The 21,408-nt window shown below is 40.2% G+C and overlaps 1 long non-coding RNA gene and 1 pseudogene across 1 annotated transcript; both read left to right on the plus strand.

Moving 5' to 3' along the window:
* The first annotated feature begins 3,164 nt into the window (after nt 1-3,164).
* LOC146676928 (uncharacterized) lies at nt 3,165-4,641 on the plus strand. Its single transcript, XR_014913066.1, has 2 exons — nt 3,165-4,039; nt 4,100-4,641. It is a non-coding gene; the product is annotated as an uncharacterized LOC146676928 (long non-coding RNA).
* A 1,285-nt stretch (nt 4,642-5,926) lies between these two features.
* On the plus strand, nt 5,927-8,147 carry LOC146676929 (histone H1-like; annotated as a pseudogene).
* Nucleotides 8,148-21,408: the final 13,261 nt, after the last annotated feature.

Consider the following 21,408-nt stretch of genomic DNA (forward strand, 5'->3'; position numbering starts at 1 on the left):
CCACAGCCTCAAACAGTCAGACTCCAAACTCCGCCATGGCCAAGACCAAAGAGCTTTCGAAGGACACCAGGAAAAGTATTGTAGACCTGCACCAGACTGGGAAGAGTGAATCTACAATAGGCAAGCAGCTTGGTGTGAAAAAATCAACTGTGGGAGCAATCATCAGAAAATGGAAGACATACAAGACCACTGATAATCTCCCTCGATCTGGGGCTCCACGCAAGATCTCATCCCGTGGGGTCAAAATGATCATGAGAACGGTGAGCAAAGATCCCAGAACCACACGGGGGGACCTGGTGAATGACCTGCAGAGAGCTGGGACCAAAGTAACAAAGGTCACCATCAGTAACACACTACAACGGCAGGGAATCAAATCCCGCAGTGCCAGACGTGTTCCGCTGCTGAAGCCAGTGCATGTCCAGGCCCGTCTGAAGTTTGCCAGAGAGCACATGGATGATACAGCAGAGGATTGGGAGAATGTCATGTGGTCAGATGAAACCAAAGTAGAACTTTTTGGTATAAACTCAACTCGTCGTGTTTGGAGGAAGAAGAATACTGAGTTGCATCCCAAGAACACCATACCTACTGTGAAGCATGGGGGTGGAAACATCATGCTATGGGGCTGTTTTTCTGCCAAGGGGACAGGACGACTGATCCGTGTTAAGGACAGAATGAATGGGGCCATGTATCGTGAGATTTTGAGCCAAAACCTCCTTCCATCAGTGAGAACTTTGAAGATGAAACGAGGCTGGGTCTCCCAACATGACAATGATCCAAAACACACCGCCCGGGCAACAAAGGAGTGGCTCCGTAAGAAGCATTTGAAAGTCCTGGAGTGGCCTAGCCAGTCTCCAGACCTCAACCCCATAGAAAATCTGTGGCGGGAGTTGAAAGTCCGTGTTGCTCGGCGACAGCCCCAAAACATCACTGCTCTCAAGAAGATCTGCATGGAGGAATGGGCCAAAATACCAGCTACTGTGTGTGCAAACCTGGTAAAGACCTATAGTAAACGTTTGACCTCTGTTATTGCCAACAAAGGTTATGTTACAAAGTATTGAGTTGTATTTTTGTTATTGACCAAATACTTATTTTCCACCCTGATTTACGAATAAATTCTTTACAAATCCTACCATGTGGATTCATGGATTTTTTTTTTTTTTTTTTCACATTCTGTCTCTCACAGTTGAAGTGTACCTGTGGTGCAAATTACTGACCTCTGTCATCATTTTAGGTGGGGGAACTTGCACAATCGGTGGCTGACTAAATACTTTTTTGCCCCACTGTATATACACACACGTGGCTACACGTGCACACATACACACACATGGTGCCTTATCTTACTTGCTAGCAAGTAAAAAACGGTTAAAGATGTTCGTCTTGCTTCCTTGTTGTTAACGGGAATGAGTTTCTAAACCAGCGGGGCCTGTGGAAGCGCAGACCCAACATTTTCTTTCTTTTTTTTTTTTTTTTTTTTTTTTAAATTTCTGGTTGTGAATTAGGCACGGAATAGCTAAACAAAAGGTGTTACTGACCACAAAGCCAGTTTTGTAAGGGCAACCACCAGCTTCTATGTCTACCCTTACTGTGGGACATCATGGGTGCACATGGCACCAGACATGCGTGGTTTTGCTAGTTCTGATATATGACCAAAACCTCAGATTGCTTGGCTCTCATGTTTTTGTGCTAAGCAATCAAGCCGCTTTAAAGGAAAGATCTACATTTGATTCAATAACATAATAGTAAATGGGCTGGTTTTTATATAGTGCTTTCTTACTCGAGCACTCAAAGTAAAAGTAATTTTCAGCTTCTTTTTTTTCATAATTGTTGAAATTCTAAATCATTGCTGAGGTGCATGTTGGATAGCTCTTTATTTAATTATTTATAAAAAATCACCAAGCTTTCACTAAGACTTTAGAGCAAAGTTCAAGATAAACCTAGTAAGTGATTTGTTGTCATAACTGAATATTAAATCTATAAGGTTGTGGATATGTAGCAACACATAGCAATATAATGGGCAAATATTGGCCACTTAGACAAATGTTGATAATTAGATATATAAACTCATTGAGTACAGCTTTTCAAGTAGATCATACTTGTCAGAGAGGTTTTTTTTGGGTCAGTTTTGGTGGCTCAACTGCTCCGTCTGCACTGCTCCCAAGTGGAGTACCACAAGGTTCTATTCTGAGTCCGATTCATTTCGTTTTATATTTAGTTCTTGTAGGATCAGTCCCAAAAAGATATGGCATCTCATCCACTTCTACGCTGATGGTTCCCAAATCTATTTGCCCCTGAAAGGAAATGATAGCAACTCATTAAGTCTTTTGTATTTTGATGACATTAAAGGCTGAACGGCTTTAATGTTTCTAAATTTGTTGAGATTTGTCTGGTGATCAGGTACTTCTCCATGTTCCAAAGACCAGACTTAAGAACAGGGGCGAGCTAGTAAAATATAACCTAATCTATGGAACAATTTGCCTCCACATATTAGGCTAATCCTCACTTTGCAGATATTTAAAGTAGAGATGGACCGATCCGATATTACGTATCGGTATCGGTCCGATACTGACCTAAATTACTGGATCGGATATCGGAGAAAAATAAAAAATGTAATCCGATCCATTAAATATCACGAAAGCACCTCACAAAACTTGCAACACGCCGTAACTCACCTCAGAACGTTAGCACGTCGGAGCAGTATGCATCACGTGATAGAGCGGCTGTGGCATGCGGGACCTGTGGTGGTCTGGATAGCATTTGGAGCTTCGCTAGCAACCTGGCATTTCATCACCGACAAAGTTATCCCGAGAGAAGTAAAGCAAGTGTGTAAGTCCATCTCTGAATGTTTGTAAAGCATTCCTGCGTTAAGCTTAACAAGCGACTGCCTCTCCTGCTGCTACTTCAATCATGAAACTGCTTAACGATCAGCTGATCGGCTTTTCTGTCGCGAGTCCGTGTCTCTAGTTTGCTTTTGGCCCACTTTGCACCAGAAAGAGGAAACCAGCAGCTGAACAACAGCAGCACGTTTAAGCTTGATCAGCTGTTGTTAGAATGTATTTAATATTACTTTCTACTCCAGGATCTTTTTCTACGTAGCTGACGGCTGGTAACTGTGCAGGGGCGGATCTAGCAAAGTTTAGCCAGGGGGGCCGATAGGGCATTGTTAGATTTGTATTGTTGATTGTCATTTATGCTTAGAAATATTTACTTATATATGCTTAGAGTTTTGTAATTAGTTGTAGATTGGTAGAGGTTTTGATCCTTGATAGTCTGCAAACTTTGTGTGTATTAGACAGCACTTTGGGAGCATGAGAGGTCATACCGTGTCTTATTGTTTTATGGTAGGATTAACGTAGCTACGTCTGTTCTAGTCTAAGTGCTCTTTGTTTAGATGAACTGCAGGACTTCCTCACCGTGTTATCTAGGATGAACCATCTAGGGTGAGGGGGAGGCTACCCTCTTCCTGACCAAGGATGTTTGACCCTTTGATCAGCAGTCCACACACACACACACACACACACACACACACACACACACACACACACACACACACACACACACACAGGCAAGGTACTCTTTGTTTGTATGTAGACGTCGTATGTTAATGAACCTATGCATATTCATGTAACCTCAATAAAAGGGCAGTGTTACAGGAGGACGGACGAGACCAACTGGAGTCAAGCGGTTGTCCGGTTCTCTCCCGTGCACGAGTAACATGAAGAACTTTGCCTATTTGTGTCTTGCTTAGCAGTGTAATTATATTGTCTTAACGTTCCAGCGAATAGGTTTATGCTACAAACCTATCATTAATTGGTCCTTCGAGAGCCGGAGCCCTGGAATCGCATTCACCGAGGGGGGGAGAGGCACGCTGAAAGACTGACGTCAGCCAGGAAGTTCCTGTGGATTCGCGGTCTGTCTTTTCTCCTCGATGAATGACGGTCGGCGGGATTCGGGCTGATATTACACTCTAAGCAATGCCAAGTAAGTTTAAAGAGGCCGACTCTATAACCGTGTCGTTGTGCAGTCTCCGCCACTGTGTGAGGCGTTGAGAAGAGCCCGACTCTATAACCGTGTGGTTGTGCAGTCTCCGCCACTGTGTGAGGCGTTGAGAAGTTCGCTACTTTGTGTAGCGATACCCGGGTTCCTTGCTACTTTGTGGAGCAAGAGGTTCCTCGCTACTTTGTGTGGCTAGAGGTGAGTTCTCCGCCGCTTTGTGGGGCGTTGAGAAGTTCCGCGGGGTCCAGACTGTGCTGGACGATAGGCCTATTTTGTGTTGTTTTTGTTGTCGTTGTCATTGTTGTCATCGTTGTTGTTGTTGTGTGTGAGTGTGTGCGGAGCAGAACATGTGGTCTGTGACACCGACTGTTGTTGTTATCATGGGTTTCTAAGCAACCAAGAGTGAGTCGGAGGGAGACAGACGTTTGTGCTGGACTTTGCTCCTGGCAGCACAAAGTATTTATGTAAAAAAGAGAGAGAGCGACGGCTCCACAGCTGCGCGGGTTCACGCGAGCGCGGTCACGCGGGTTTCACGCGGACCTGAGCCGTGCGGTTAATCGCAGGCTTAAAAATGGAAGAGATTAAAATGTTAGAAGTTTTCAGAAAACACACCAGCCTTGAAGAGCGTGTGGAGAAGGCCAGCCCACATCAGCAGCTATGCTCTGGTGGGTGGCTGTCCCCCCACCCCTTGCTGACACAAAACGTTAACTCTTCAGCCTGTGTGCCAGACCATAGACGTAATTGAGGTGGATAGTTGTTAAAAGTCATCTACATTACGCTTGTGGTTGCTTAAATTCAGTACGATGACATGTGAGGTGAAGTGATATAGATAAATATTTAAACTAATGAAGTGCATAGAGGCACTTGACCTGTGTGGAAGACTGTCGTCTTATTATGAGCCATTGTTGAGATGTAGAGCACACCTGTGAAAACAACTAATGCTGAACCCTGTATGAAACATCTAAAAGTACATGATGGAGAAGCTGAGTTGAATATGAAAGTGTAAGACTTTGCCGCTGTGGGCAGAGCAACTACTGTGTGATGTCGCGTTGCAGTTTTGTTTTTGTTTTTTGAGCTGATGAGCAAGCTACACATTATCAGATCAAGAGCTGTCTGAGAACTACTCAAAGAGAGGGAAACAGAGAGTGTGCAGCGTTTCCATGAGCAGTTTTTCTGCACCTTGACTCGTGTGTGTGTGTAGCATCAGCATCATGTTTTTGTTTATTTGTTTTGTTGGATTAAAAATAATTAAATAAACTGGTGATCATGCTTATGGATCACCATGGCACATATCTCCAGCCATATGATTTATTTATGCAGATGAAAAAGTGAGTGTGAATGTGTCTGACATCACAGTGTTTTTGTGCGCTGTGTAAAAGTAATTGCCTTTGATTGTGAGTGAGAGCGGTGATTCTGCAGGTCACCAGCTATTGTAACGAAAAAAAAAGAAAAAAAAGAGTGAAAAAGAAAAATAATCATAGGAAAAAGGTTTTGTGTTGATCAGCCAAAAACAACTACAATTTCATTTTCTGCTTTTAAGAAAGGATTGTTCACAAAAACACAGAGCGAGAGAGAGAGAGAGATATGTGTTGATTAAGCAGTGATGATAATAATGAAATGTCTTAGTTGTCACTTTCAGGTGAAAAGCAGACCTGAATCAATTTTCCACATGCAGCGGTCGGAAGAAAGTTATAGTTTAACATCATTGGAAACATGCAGGCCAAGTTTCTGGCTGACTTATTTACAGTGCCATGTGTTTCTCAACCTCACAAGCGAGCTCACTCCTCCCTGAAGATAAGGAATGCAGCTCCATGATAAAGAGACAGCAGCAAGTCCTGAGCACAAAAAGTCCCAGCAAAGCAGCAGCAATGTGGATAAACAGCAGCAGAAGAAAGCAAACCCATCTTCCTGTCTGATTGGATGACTTCCACGGAGGGGCGAGCAAGATGGCGGTGGCAGCATGTTGAAATGCTCAAAAAGGACTGAGTGACTCGGGCAAGCCACATGCAGCTAGCATGCTGGCTAGCGACATGAAAGAAATGGACCCTTCATGATGCGTTCAACGTGCCAGCGCTGTGGTGGGAAAGGCTCCATCATAAACACGCCCTGCGCCCTGCGCCGAGGTTCAGGCCAAGAAGAAGAAGACGATGACTTCCAAGCCCAAGAAGGTCAGCCTCAGCGTGGGCGAGCTGATTGTGAAAGCCGTGGCCGCTTCCAAGGAGCGCAACGGCCTGTCCGTGGCCGCCCTCAAGAAGGCTCTGGCTGCCGGAGGCTACGATGTGGACAAGAACAAGGCCCGTGTCAAGACCGCCATCAAGAGTCTGGTGGCGAAGGGCACTCTGGTGCAGACCAAGGGCACCGGGGCCTCCGGATCCTTCAAGATGAACAGGGTTACTGAGACCAAAGCTAAGACGCCCGCCGCGGCCAAAGCCAAGAAACCGGCAGCAGCTGCTAAGAAGTCGCCCAGGAAGGCAGCAGCAGCAGCACTTCAGCCACTAGCACGAAGTCAACCGCATCAGAGGACAATAGTGAGAGTGGCTGTGACTTCACTGTGCATGTGAAGAAAACGTTTGAGGAGAACTGAACAGTTGGAGTTTGACATTTGCCACCTGTGGAGTAAAATGGCAAGAAGAGACAGTGGGACACAGGACAAAGCTGAAGGAGAACTGCCGGCTGTTGGACTGTTGAAGTGGGAGAGGACAACAGAGTGAGAAGACAACAGAGTGAGAAGACTAGGTGAGAACACATAGGAATTATTTAATGTGGGAAATCAAAATTTGGGTTAGCAAACCTGGGGAAAAGAAAACTGACTGCTTAAGTTGGAAAATTGAGACGGAGTCTGAAACATTGCGAAAATAGAAACATATACAAAATCACACACACACAAGCAGAACATGCATTAACCCTACTAACAATTCCAAACACAAAATGACTCATGAAGACTCATAGCACATTAGTTAAGAAATGATTAAATAATAGCAGAGAAGTGTGTAGGAAAGGCAGCTTTAAGAACATGCTCTGCTGGAGATGCAGCTCCACAGACATGCATTGGACCTGCCTAATAACACAAACACATGTAATGAAAATTAGCTTGTTATCTTTCATCAGTGTTACAATAGTGTCAATTTAGCAGACACTTGTTATCAAATGCTGAATTTATCCTAAAGAAAAAAAATTGACTCTCCAAGTTGCAGGACAACAATTTAACTTTTGTGAGAAAAAAGATCCTGGTTTGACCAACCAGTGATCAGACAATAAATTTAGTTGTTAAAATGGTAAATTGGGAGAAGCTTCCTGCTTGATTGAGGCAGCACATGTAATTTACTGTATGAGGGAAATTGTCTTTTGTGATACTATTTTGAACATGCTTTTCTGTCGTCCTGTCAACTTGGTGGGTTAATAGCTGATATGCAAATTAGTTGATTGGTTTTAGATTAATGAAAGGTGACTGAATTCTAGTATGAGTGAATGAGATGTGTTGGAGTTGTTGTGTGTTGAGTAGAGACTCTAAAACACTGAGTTTCCTGCTTTGATGTGCGAGTGAATCCTGTATTTAGATACACAACTCTGAATACGTCAGAACAGACTGTTTTGTGAAGTGCATGACAGCATGTCACATGTTTTATGATGAAGGGAAAAGGAAAATTGAATAAAATAGATCTGTGGCCTAAATGAGTGAAGAGCACAGACCTGGTAATTAAACTCATAGCTAATAAGACATTAGGATTATGTTGTGTGTTGTGCAGCTGATGGTTGATTTGGAGTGAATCTAGCTGATGATTTTTCTTTTGTTGTGAAGTTGAGCCTGCCAATTAGTATGATGGTATGATGAACCATGCTAATGGTATGATTTACCCTCCTGAGATGAGGAGTTTGTGTCATGACTTAACAAGGCCTTTTTATTTTGATACTTTCACAGTGCACTGAAAGTTTTGTTTGATAATCTCTGTTCTTTAAGCAGATCTGCACGTCGGGAATTAAAAGCGTTACACGTCGTCAAGACAATTGTGCCAAGTGAGTTCTCCACATTTAAATGGACTCTGGAGAAAGCCACTTATTTGGGACAATTATTAAATGACAGTCCCAGTCCAAAAGGATTCAGCGATGTAATCCAAACTAAAGTTCTTCTTTTTCTTTTTGAAATGACGTCATTTTGCTGAGAGTGGAAACTAAATGCGACGATAGGTTCCACTATCAGCAAAGAAAGAAAGAATGAATGCATGAATGAGTGAGTGAAAGGAAAACAAACTGACTGACTGGTAAAAGCTGACAAAAGCTGACAAGACTTTACTGATGTAACACGACTGTGTGAAGTTGACCCCCGCCTGGCAGAGGTGCAGATGAGTCTGTGTGTGCTTCCCTTTACAGAAGCAGAAAGATGACAGCAACACTTGAGGTTGCGTGATGATTTAACATTTTAAATGACATTTTCTGTGTCTGTGAATTTATTATGTGTGTGTCATTCACTAGCTTGTGTGCTCACAGAGATAACTGTGACAAAGTATGCATACGCCTGCGCAAGCGCTAACATTTGCATTTTCGTTTTTACAGCATTATGGTTCTTCATGTGTTTGATCATGTGATTTATAGGAATACTGGCGTATGTTTCTCTACTACAAGATTTCTGGGTTTATGTGTGAAGAAAACTGTAGTTACAGGCTATATGTTGATGGAGAAATTAATATAGTTTGAGACATACTGTGATGAGACCAGTGTTACTTTTTCCACAGCGAGTGTTAACTTTATGGTGTTTTATGGCACCTCTGGAATGTGGATGGCCGACGCCTGCCCACCAGGATAGTCAATGTGTATTGCTAATGTTTGTTTTTCTGAGACTGCATTTAGAAGATTCAGCTGAAGCGGACAAGTGACATGAGTACAACAAATAAGAGATTACGGTATTTATGGAATAGTTTATTATGGGCTCATTTGCTGGCCACTTTTGAACCCATAATAATAATATATGAGTGGAGTGACTTTGCTTAAGAGAAGTCACTGATTACATTAATGTTAACAGAGTACATGGGATAATCCATGTCTGAGGTGAATTAGGGTAATAGTTGTAGTTACTGATTTGAGAAAACCTGCACATGACACTTGTCTTGCTGATGTTGAATGCTTATTACTCTTATGATACAATTGTTTACAGGTATGAAGTTTGATTTCACTTCCAGATTTTGCTTTCCAGGCCGTGATGGTGTGTATGCAGGCTCCTGGGAGAGCCAGGTGTTAAGCAAACTTAATATGCAACACACGCTAACATCTTTTATTGCAGGGTTACGGAGCTACTCCAGAGGAGATGCCCTGATGTTGCCTGGGACATGATCTAGCTAATCTTTTTCTTTAAGACAGGGATCCAGGTTTGGTGAGTTGACGCATGGGAATGTCCATGCGTCAAGAGGTGGAGTGCAAGGATTAACATTAAACAATGTTTACTATTATTGTTGCAGTGATTTGTGTGATTAGCCGTTTATTTACAAGTATTAAACCTATGCAAGTGGTGCATCCATGTTCAGATGAGGCTTTGATGGCCTATAAGTGAAGTTCACTGAACTAAAGAATGTGGTTTGATGATTGTTGACATGCTCTCCAAATAGAAGTTTTTCTTCTTAGCAAGGAAATACAGGTGCAGCAGTAATCTCCTGAGAAATCTTCAGAGGCCCAGTGAGAAGCGTGAACCATTCCAGGCATAGCTGACAGCCAGGCAGTGGTTGAGGTCAAAGGTCAAGCTGGTTGGGGCCCATCATGAGATCAGACCTTGGAGCCACAGCAAGGACCATGAAACTGCCTGCAAAATAGAGGAGAGGATCGTCCACAAGATGGGAGCTGAGGCCAGGAGAGAGGCTTCAGGAGGATCAGAGATCATCTTCAGCACAGCAGACATCACACAGAGGGCTGTGCTACTGAGCTTCCAGGAGATTTTAAATAAAATGAAAGATTCAATATTGACGCTGAGGAAGACAACTAAGGTGTACGACGTGCTCTGCCTTAAACCTTCAGCAGCGTTGGAACATGAAAACTCGTGGGATGAGGGGAGCGTGCCAAGCTCCATCGACAGCGCAGAAGGAGTTCGGGGATGACATCATGATTCTATGAAAGCACAGGAACCAGAAGCTATGGTGGTGATGACAGCAGTTTCCTATGAACATCACCTAATGCTGTGCCACTATACTGTGCATACGATGACACTCTGAAGGCTGCTGGGATCATAACAGCAGTAAGACAACTGAACCCTGCACCCTTTCCACAGAGGTGTTTCTCTGCAGAGCGTGGACAATTAAGGAGTCATAAATATCCCCCTCACAAGACGAAGGTCTGAAGTCAGGTGATGGGGGCTGGTAAGAGGCCATAAAACTAGAGTGCTGAGAGGTCTGCAGCTTTGGAAATAGCTGAGACCCATGTTGACAAACAACAAAACCAACTGGTATGTTTGAATGTCTATTCTACATACATTTGGACTCTGGTCCTATGGACAGTGATGGAAACAACTGGAAGAGACATTCATGACGCCCTGCAGAGCTTAAACCACTCTGCAGAGAGACATGTGATGTGCACACCCGGAGGAAGCACCACCAAGCTGAGATGTTTTTGAAAATGTTACTTTTTTAGTTTCACTATTAAATTAACAATTTGTTTGTTTGTGGGATGCAGTTTGCCATGAGATGAGATCAATGAGGAATGGGATAACTGCTAATACATTTATTAAACTGTGTACCTTTTCAGTAATTTAGGGTGATTTGACATATGCTGAGTATAAAAAGGTTTGCATTGAAACTGTCAGACATGAGGTATTCATACCTGGGAACTTTTCAAGCATAAAGGTCAAAAAGGGGGGAAATGTTAGATTTGTATTGTTGATTGTCATTTATGCTTAGAAATATTTACTTATATATGCTTAGAGTTTTGTAATTAGTTGTAGATTGGTAGAGGTTTTGATCCTTGATAGTCTGCAAACTTTGTGTGTATTAGACAGCACTTTGGGAGCATGAGAGGTCATACCGTGTCTTATTGTTTTATGGTAGGATTAACGTAGCTACGTCTGTTCTAGTCTAAGTGCTCTTTGTTTAGATGAACTGCAGGACTTCCTCACCGTGTTATCTAGGATGAACCATCTAGGGTGAGGGGGAGGCTACCCTCTTCCTGACCAAGGATGTTTGACCCTTTGATCAGCAGTCCACACACACACACACACACACACACACACACACACACACACACACACACAGGCAAGGTACTCTTTGTTTGTATGTAGACGTCGTATGTTAATGAACCTATGCATATTCATGTAACCTCAATAAAAGGGCAGTGTTACAGGAGGACGGACGAGACCAACTGGAGTCAAGCGGTTGTCCGGTTCTCTCCCGTGCACGAGTAACATGAAGAACTTTGCCTATTTGTGTCTTGCTTAGCAGTGTAATTATATTGTCTTAACGTTCCAGCGAATAGGTTTATGCTACAAACCTAACAGGCATTAACAGGGAAAAGGGGGCACAAAGACATACTTTTCTTTCTTATTCTCATTTAAAATGTCTAGCTTTTAATAAATAATTATCTGACACCCAAAGTTTTAATTTGATGTAAAATGAATAGAAGTCAATTACTGTATATAGTAACTATTAAGTCTAATATATATACCCTAGTAAGCTATAGTACTTTTTCCTTTGGGAAGGTACCATCTGTGCAGTCTGCAATTTTGTTGAAGAAAGATGTTGAATCTATTTAATATTTCTTGAAAAATAATTGATTTCTGTGCATTTTTTTTCACACTGCATCAAATTAAGGTTGATTACGTCGATTAAGCATCATGAGGTGGAGTGTGAGGGGTGGTTCCCTATTTTTTATTTATTTATTTTTGTTGTTGCTGGGAGTTGGAACCCTATTAGTTAGGTTGCTTAATATTTATGCTAAGTACTCTTTAAAATACCAGAATAGGGAGGATGGTGTAGGTTTAAGTTTATTAGATTGATCAGTATTGCTGAACTATGAAATATTTTTTTTTGCATACAGGTATAACAGAATAGCTTTAGTGTAGTTGTTGTTTTAAACTTGAGTATGAACTTATACAAAATGCAGCAAGATATTTAAAAAACAGTTTTGTTGATTAAAAAACACTATATCGGATTCATATCGGTATCGGCAGATATCCAAATTTATGATATCGGTATCGGACATAAAAAAGTGGTATCGTGCCATCTCTAATTTAAAGTACACGGTGTCTACTGGCAGCAGGAATAATGCACCATAGCACAAAGCACAGATCAGAATCAGAATCAGAATACTTTATTCATCCCGAGGGAAATTAGGGGTTACAGCATCTCAAACTGATTTTTTGAACAGGACAATGAGTTCATCATACTTAAAAATCATCTACACATACTAGATCTCAATCCAGAAGAGCACTGTTTTGGTAGAATGGGAGATTCTACCAAAATGTCCAGCTGACAAGCCTGCAGCAACTTTGTGTGCACATAGCATTTGTTAAAAGGAACATTTATGGGCAAAACCTCAAACCCTATATGTTATTATAACAGCAGTAAATGACTACCTGCTTCAGAGAGTTGTGCATTAAAAATTACACATTCACCACGTACGAATAGGTGGTTTGTGCATTTCCTATAACGTTTTCTCATAATTCTTATAAAGTAGTGCATTCCCTAGATTTTAAAAGAGCAAATGACTGGTCCAACATCCTGCACCATTCATATTTCTTAAAATAAAGTGCCATCTTCCTAGTTTGCTTCATCAAGAAAGGCATGACTGATTTTGTGTTACAATTTTAAATAGCAAGCTCCTGCAAGTGGCTGGTTTATTTGAACAGGTTTAAAATGAGATTGCATTTAAAGCACTGTATAAAAAACTGTCTTGTGCAGACTGAGGTTGTTTGTTACCAGATTCTGGTAAGCTGACCCTCTATGTTGATAAACTGTTGATTTACCTCTCTATATGGTGTATATATACACACATACAGGAAATGCTTTGGTTTCCTGTGCATGCGATGCAGCAGATCATTTACTCCTAACTGTTCAGCAGCCTTGTGAATGAAGTGGTGTGTTAGCCATTGGTTAGCCAACAGAAGGAATTGCCTGCATGCAGGGAATGTTTGCACCAGGATCAAGCTATGCAGTTGTATGTACAGCACCAGGTTTCCTACGTATGTCTTCTTTTTTATGCTACTAGTTTTGTATCATATGCACAGCAGTGTGAGATCTAACATTTTTAATTTAGTGCACCAAACCCTGATTGTAACTTGCATTGCTTTTAATTGTAATTTGACAGAGTTGCAGTAAATTGCAATTTTATTGTTCTGGTGAGGAAATTCTTCACTTCACATTTGCAGCTTCCAGTGAGTTTGGTTGACACTTTTGCTTTTGATTTAGTTAAGGAAGCAGTAAGACTGCTCTCCAAACTTGCTTGAAAACATAATGAGGGAAAATGCTTATCGAATATTGTGTCAATGCACTTTAAAGTCATGCATTTACCTGCATGTAAATGATTCTCCTTCTTGCTCTGCCAAGGATATTTTGCACATGTATCGACATATATTTTATTTAGTAAATAGGCAAATTGTAGATTATCAAATGAAGTAATTGTCATGTCCTATGTAAATAAGAAGAAATCCTCCTTACTAATTTTATTTTAATTCAGATTTCATGACAGCTATGCTTAATGCGCGTCCACGTCAGGCAGTATTCTGTACACTGTTGGGTTTTTTTTTTTCCAAATACATGGAGGTCCACACGCTGGTAGTCATTTTTATTTAGGTTTTTTTTTTTTTTTTTAAGGTAGTTAACTTCGCATAAGTGTATCAGGGCCTAATGTTATTACGCTCTACAGAGTATGCCAGAGAAACCTGAAGACCTCCCAAACAGAAGCAGATTTACACAATGTAAGCCTTCTGTTTTTCTTTCTTTTCTTTTTCTTTTTTTTTGTCTTCAGTCAGTCACTAAGGTAATAGTAGTAGGTTTAGAGATAAACAGGATATGCAACTCTCTTGATGTGGTTACACACAGTGAAAACATTTAAGACCTAAACTCTTAGAAGCTGCAACACCCATAACCGAGGTGCTTTGCACAAGGAAAAGTAATACATTCTGCATTTTTAAAAATAGTAGCTGGGTGAAGAAGTAAGCAGGCACCATATTGCATGTTTTAAAATTGTTTTCTGCTAAAAATCTTGATTAACTTGATATAATATTAGGTTCAGCAAATATCAGCAATACAGCCATGAGTATGAGAAAGTGACGTAATAGTGCACAAATAGCTTCTTCCGTGAAATGGGTGAAACACTTTGGAACATGGAACAATACCATGTAAAAGAAAAGCAAGTGTTTTCCCTCAGATTTTCGCTGATCTTTCAATTTAGCTCGTTTTTATATTAAGTGCCATCCACACTGCGGATCTGGTTGGAACATCCACTTACCCATTATAGGTAGGAAAAAAAACAAGCAGTCCCAGTTTATTGGAATTTTATATCAATGCGATGATAAGAAAAGGAAGTCCTTTGAAAGAGGTTCATTGCTGGGGCACTGAAGCCCAAGCTGCAGTTAAAAAAATTGCTCAAGTGGTTTGTTTTTCAGTAGATGAAATTTACACCTGTACTTCAGGGTATGGTAAGACATAAGTAATTGACAAGTGTAAGAAACAAAAGCAACTTTCTTTTAAGGCAGAGATGGGCAATTCCAGGTCTCGAGGGCCGGTGTCCTGCAGGTTTTAGATGTGTCCTTGATCCCACACAGGTGATTTGAATGGCTGAATGACCTCCTTAACATGTCTTGAAGTGCTCCAAAGGCCTGGAAATGAACTAATCATTTTATTCAGTTGTGTTCACCCAGGGTGATATCTAAAACCTGCAGGACATCGGCCCTCAAGGCCTGGAGTTGCCCCCCCTGCTGTAAGGCAACTGAGAATGCCAATTAGACCATGACTGACATGGAATTTTCTAGGATGATATAGAGCGAATATTTATCAAAGTTAAAACTGTGTTGGAGTCATTTATATGAACACGATGTGGCTGGAAATACATAATTAAAAACTGATACTTCATTCCTAATTATTTTCACATATCTTGATGTGCACATGGATGCTACAATTGTCATTATAATTAGTTGTCATCAAATGTCTATGCGTGCATGCCTTTTGTGTGCTTGATATCGTATTGTGTTTATTCAACTATCAAACGTTACCCATAGACTGGACTATGTCTGGATTTGTTGTTGAGGAATTGCTCTCCATTCCTGTCCTGGATGAATGCATCATGCACTGATGGTCATTGGTTGTGACTGCCTCTGATATACATGTCCACTCAGTGCATTACAGGCATACTCAGCAGAAGCCACATCGGGAATAATACAGTCTAATATGTTTCCCTAGAACCTTGCGCGACTGTGGTTGTGCAGGGGCAATGATTGTTCTGCCACAGGGCTGAGTGCTGTCACAAGGATGAGACAAATACAAGTCGAGGGCACCTCATCTCGATATCTTGTTCTAGTCAGATTTCCAAGAAGAATAGTCACATCAGAGATGATGCTCTCAGAGACATGCAAGGCTGCAGCAAAAGCTCTTATTTTTTTTTTTCTATTCTGACACCACTGGTTTGAGAATGCAATAAACCGAACCAATTTTGATGGGTTCAAATGAGTTTGTATTCAGTTAGCAAATTACTAATTCTCTCATTGACTCACAGCAATCAACCGGAACTGAAAACTTCTCATGGAAATTGTTTGGGTTTTCTAAGAGATAGAAATGCTGTGCTGAGAAATGGATTTGAAACAAAGATTGAAAATGTATTTGACAAGATACAACTAATTTCCTATTTGACCTGTTAAATAAGTATCATTTTTAATACTTGAAAAGAAAATAGTTTTCATTCAAGGACTGCCTGGAGTCTAGAATGCATAGAAATCACTAAGTGCTGTGTTTTATCCATTCACATGCTCTGTCAGGCCTTAACTCAACTGTCTTCAGTTGCTGCTTATTTGTAAGACCCTTCAAGCTCATCCTCAGGATCTAAAAAACTGACTTTTTTGGGGTGAGTCAGGTGATTGACTTGGCTATAGAAGAATACCACATTTGTTTTCCATGAGAAACTCTTGGGTTGTTTTGCAGCTTGTTATTTGTCATGTTTTTATCCATCTGCACTGCAAAGCACTGTCTAATCAGTTTTCTAGCATTTGAGTGAGTGAGAGCAAAGAGCATTGATCTGTACACTTTAGAATTCACCGTGCTGCTTCTAGCAGTAGTGACATCATCAGTAAATGGTAGTGATGGAGTTGCATTGGCAGCCATACATGCCTATGCCATAATGTTGCCACCACCATATTTGACAGTTGGTGTAAAATGCTTGGATCAGTGAAGGAAAGAATTCACTTGAGTTGTCTTCTGTGGTCTTTCAGGGCTTTTCGTGTTACTGAGCTTGGTAGTGCATTCCTTTTTTAAAAGAATGTATCAGATTGTTGATTTGGTGAACAGTGAGGCAATGCAAGTTCAGTATTTGAAATTAACAAATCTGTTGCTGGAAAGTGGTTCAAAAGGATAACAATACCAATAATTGCGGAAATGCTTACTTTCAGTCCCAATAATCGACCAATCAGTAATATAAATGCTGCACACGATCAGATTATGTCAGCTGGAGGAGTCTATCAGAAAATACATCAAACTGCACTGGATAGGATTGAAGTGACTAAATCCTTTATTAGATAGATAAGTAAGCCTTCAAGGTTCAGTAGAGCAAAAACCCCTATACAGAGCTCTACATCTAAATATGGAGCATAGGTCAGATGAGTCATCATGTGGCCAAGTGCATGCATAACGTAGAGTGGCTCAAGCCTGAACCCTTAATCCTTATCGTAAGCCTAAACGGCTGCCAATCGATTAAAGACATTTCACTGGTTTGGTTGCCCACTTTAGAGGGAACGGCAACTGTAAAACAACATAACAGTGCTGTGGGTACTCACATCATCCTATAACTACAGTGTTTAAGTGGTCCAGGATGGCAATATTCCCACATCCATAAGACATGAAAATGGTTTGAGTATGTCAGGCCAAAAATATTTGTTTTGCTTTAATTAATCAAATTCAGATCTTCATTATCAAAAGTTATCGAGATGACTAGAATCTTTATGTCCATAGTTCCAAAATAGGACACAGTTCCCAGTACCTTAAGTGCTATTAGAATACATGTGTAATGACAATAAAGTTGAATCCTAATCCTTAACTAATCATATTTAAATATAGTTTAAAGAGTTTTTAAGCTGATGTCTCCTGCTTCTTTCATCGTACTCCTTATTTATTTTTGTACCCATTTAGGCAAGTAGTAAGGGCTTTAAGTACAAATAGTTAAGCAAAGTGGGAATGTACAGTATTTGTTCCAAAAATTACTCAATGACCTCAATGTGACTAGATTTTCCATCCCTAAACTTCTTGTGGACAGCCTGACTTAGTTTAGTTGCCCTTACCAATGAGGAAATGAAGACTCCCACACAGGCCAGAAACACTTATTCCATTCTCACATTAAGGGGAGAAATGTGACTCTATAACAAACTTTGTATCATGTCTTAAAATTCTTGCAAATATGCATTCAAATTTGATGAAGAAAATACATCAGAGCTCTTCTTTCGGAAGTTTCCATTTCAAACATCTACCCTCACTAATATAACATGTAATATGTTCAAATAATGCCAATAGATTGTTGTTAATACATTTATTACATTTTATTTAGAGCACCAACATACATAATTCATCCATACAGCATAAATAACATAAATAATAAATATATAAATAGAAAATAAAGAAATTTTACAGTCTAGATAAAACAGTCTTAATATTACTGACTGAGAACTTTGCAGTATTGTATTGTAGAAGTTAGATATAAATATATTCTAGCAGTGTTCAGAATGTCTACATCATTTAAACAGCTATAGACCTGAGATCGCTCCATTCGACATGCATAAATGTGGCTAATCACATAGAGTGACAGTTCTTTATACAGTATTGGTTGGTCACGTAATCTTATACGAGATGAGGTGTTGCTGTCCATTATTTGCTGCTTAACAGCTAATTTGGAATTTCCGCGTTTATTGTGTGAAGCAAAGTCAAGATGTCATCCACAAAACTAGTAAAATTCTTTTCAGGCCACAGCTCACATCTACATTTGCTGGAGTTGTGCTGTGTCTAGGAAGAAGAAAAGTCAGTTAAGTCTACTTGTTTAAATTTTCATCTTGTCAGCTTTTTTCACAGGCTATTAATACGTTGGTATAATATAGGGCAATACTTACCAAGTTCTTTGAGTTCAGTTGGCTAGCGATCTTATCCAGTGTATCGAGACCCTGGGGAATGCGTTTGTGTGGGTCTAAACATTCCTCGTTTGCCACTTTGTGAAGTTCTGTGATAACGCACTTCAGTGCCTCAAGGGAGCATTCTTTCTGTGTGTGACAGAGAAAGATTTTTCTGTTACTGCTCTGAGACAGGCTTGTGGCTGCAAATAGAGGCAGCCTCAGCTGTGTGAAATATCGACACCTGGCAAGCTCATTTCCTGTACTAGAGAACCTTTACATGTGGTTTATAAAAGCTTAACTAGCATATGGGGACTACCCAACATGACACCTTCTGTTCTGACTTCTTACTCCCTGATCAGCCTATCATCATCATCTTCTGTTTGGTACAGTGGCTATACAGCTTATTTTTATTTGTGACGGACAGAAGTCTCTGGCAGCACTACAATTTTCAAAAAATGTAAATGCAAGTTTTCAAATATAGTCTTACCTCTATATTTACAGGAGCATAGAATTCGGAACCGTCAATCTGTAAATATAGAAGAAAACATTGTATTTATTAGCACATAGCAGATACTTTACAAACCCCTTAAAAAAATCATCTTGACACTTACACAGCTGACGCTCTTAAAAAGGTTCGGCTTCCAGTCGTCCACTGCTATTGAGCGTTTGGATAGAGGTTTCCCTTGAGTGTTCAAGCAAAAAACAGCAATAGTAACAATCCAAAAGGCAATCCTAATAAAGTGCTTCATATTCAGCTTGAAGTTTTGTCAGTGTGAAGAGCAAGTTGTTTAGAGAAGGTTTTGTGTTGGTTTACTTACCTCTGAGCTGTTATATAGTGCTAGGGTGGAAAGGGTGGGCTGAATTAGTTCTATATCGCCTAATGCACACAGCACTTTTTTTCCTTTAGATGACTCTTGGAATTTTTTTTTCTTCACCATTCTACTAGCACCGTGGTAAAATCCCTCAGTGGCCTATGGTAAAGCTCTTGTGAAACTAGGGTTGGCTGTCTATTTTGTGGTTCATAGGGTTTCTTGCTTTCTGTTTGCTTTGTGAACTCTGTTTAATGAATCCTTGCTATAAACTTGACATATTTTCTATCATAAACACAGCCCTGACATTTTAACTGGGTTTTCATGTTTTAGAAAACAAAACAAAAATAAATAAGGCTTTGGCTGTGAAAGCGGATCCATTTTGTGAACCACCAACTGCTGATTATTTATCATGATAAACAGGAATCGCCTCATTGTGGAGGTGTAAAAACTTATTAGTACTCATTAGATCATTTTGAGTGGGACAAGTAAAGATATTTGTATGCGGCATATTGTTAATAAAACAGTTCATATAAATGCAAGTTTACAATAAAAATTCACACACATATGTGGCACAATCATGTACTGCCAATGTTAATACTGAAAGCTCGTTGAGCAGCTAAGTGCTCTGTGTTTGTATTTTAGACGTGGTACAAGTGCATAGTTAAATAATCAGAGGTGCAGGGGACTTTCAGATATTTAATTTTTACCTATTTTTTATTTCATGGGGCAATCATATGGTCATCACTGTTAGGTTGATTTGTCACAGTGGTTTTGGGTTTAGTCAATTTTGTGTATTTGTGTGCAGGATTGATCAGTGCGTCCTACATTTGGAGCCAAGCATTTTTGATGTTTGGAAGAATTCTTTTCCACCGTGAGATAGGGGGAAACTTGACATTTAGCTTTGCGTCTTTGTAAAACTGCATATTCAATTAAAATAATAAGAAAAAAATCATTTAGTGTTCATAAGGAAATAACACAAACAAAGGCAGATATCCTTTCGTGATCCATAGTCTGCGGATATTTTTCGTGCTTTAGCAGGTGTATGTATCTTGTTATTCATTAATTAAGTCTGTTAATGTTTGCATAAATTCCTACCAGCTGTGACTTGTGCTTATTTATGCTGTTACTGTTACTTACATTAACGCAGGTCACAAAACTCTATGTAATAACTTTAAATGTACTCCGCTTTGTTTGAGAGGTGTTATGGGGTCGTTTCAAACCTACTCTAGTGTTGTAGAAGACATCCAAATATGCTCATTTGTTACCTAAAAATGGGAGACTGCTTAAGTGGTCCTTTTTTGATTGTTCAGTCTTTAAAAATCAGATAAAAGTGTGTTTGTGGGGTTTATCACCATAATGACTTAAAGGTCCACCAGCACCATGTGAAGTTAATATCTCCTTAAAATCCTGCGATGACTCACACTTTTCTTTTGAGTAAAAAGTGTGAACTCATACGGCCTTGTGGTACTGGATCATCCACCCCTCCCCCCCACGCCGCCACCGCCGCCTGCAGAATTTGTAGATTTACTGTGGTTTGAACTCTAGGAAATTAAAAAGTATACGTCACAAGTGTGCCAGACGCAGACCACACGCATTAAGTTTATCTTACTGATATTTTAAATTGATTGTTCCTTTTAGTTGCCCTTTGGAAAAAAAGCAATCCAGAGCATATCAGTTCAGTCTTTTTTGATTGTAATTTGAATCTTTGGGGCGGGGGTCTTTTTAGTTAGTAGAAAAGGTGGAAAAACAGCATTTAGTACTTGGTACTGCACACTATTGGGGGGTAAAAGTTCCAACTGTGGGTTGCCAAAAGGTTTGCGTAATTAATTACCAGCCACCAGGGGAGCTATAGAGCAAATTATGTCTGTATTAACTGTTCATTCTGCTCACTGGCAGTTGAAAACATATGGAGTAAAAAGTTGGCATAAGACAACATGTTATGACAAAAATCATGGTAGAAAATCTGCGGCACTATTGATTTGCACATTTGAGAAATGATGCTGCTGAATGGCAACGGTAAAAGCTTGCTGGCCATCTTTTTTTTTATAGGTGATGAAAAGAAAGCAGAGATGCTCCACAAATACACTGTGACTAAGAAAGGAGTTTTAAAAGTTTTTTACAGATTTTAGTAAATAGGGAACATTTCACTTCATTTCCGGTCACGTTGCTCCTGGGATAAAAATGATATGCTGTAAATTAGCAAAAAAGTGTCCCTGGCGCAAAAAATAGGTTCCATTATCAAAGCTGTGCTAATATTGAGATGTAAATTCACCGTTGACTCGACTTCTAGAAAGTCGCCTGGATGTCTTCATTTGACCTTCAACAAAAAGA

Source organism: Rhamphochromis longiceps, linkage group LG2 (genome assembly GCF_057381845.1).
Source record: "Rhamphochromis longiceps isolate RC_006_pf linkage group LG2, R_longiceps_female_GT1.1, whole genome shotgun sequence".
NCBI lineage: Eukaryota > Metazoa > Chordata > Actinopteri > Cichliformes > Cichlidae > Rhamphochromis > Rhamphochromis longiceps.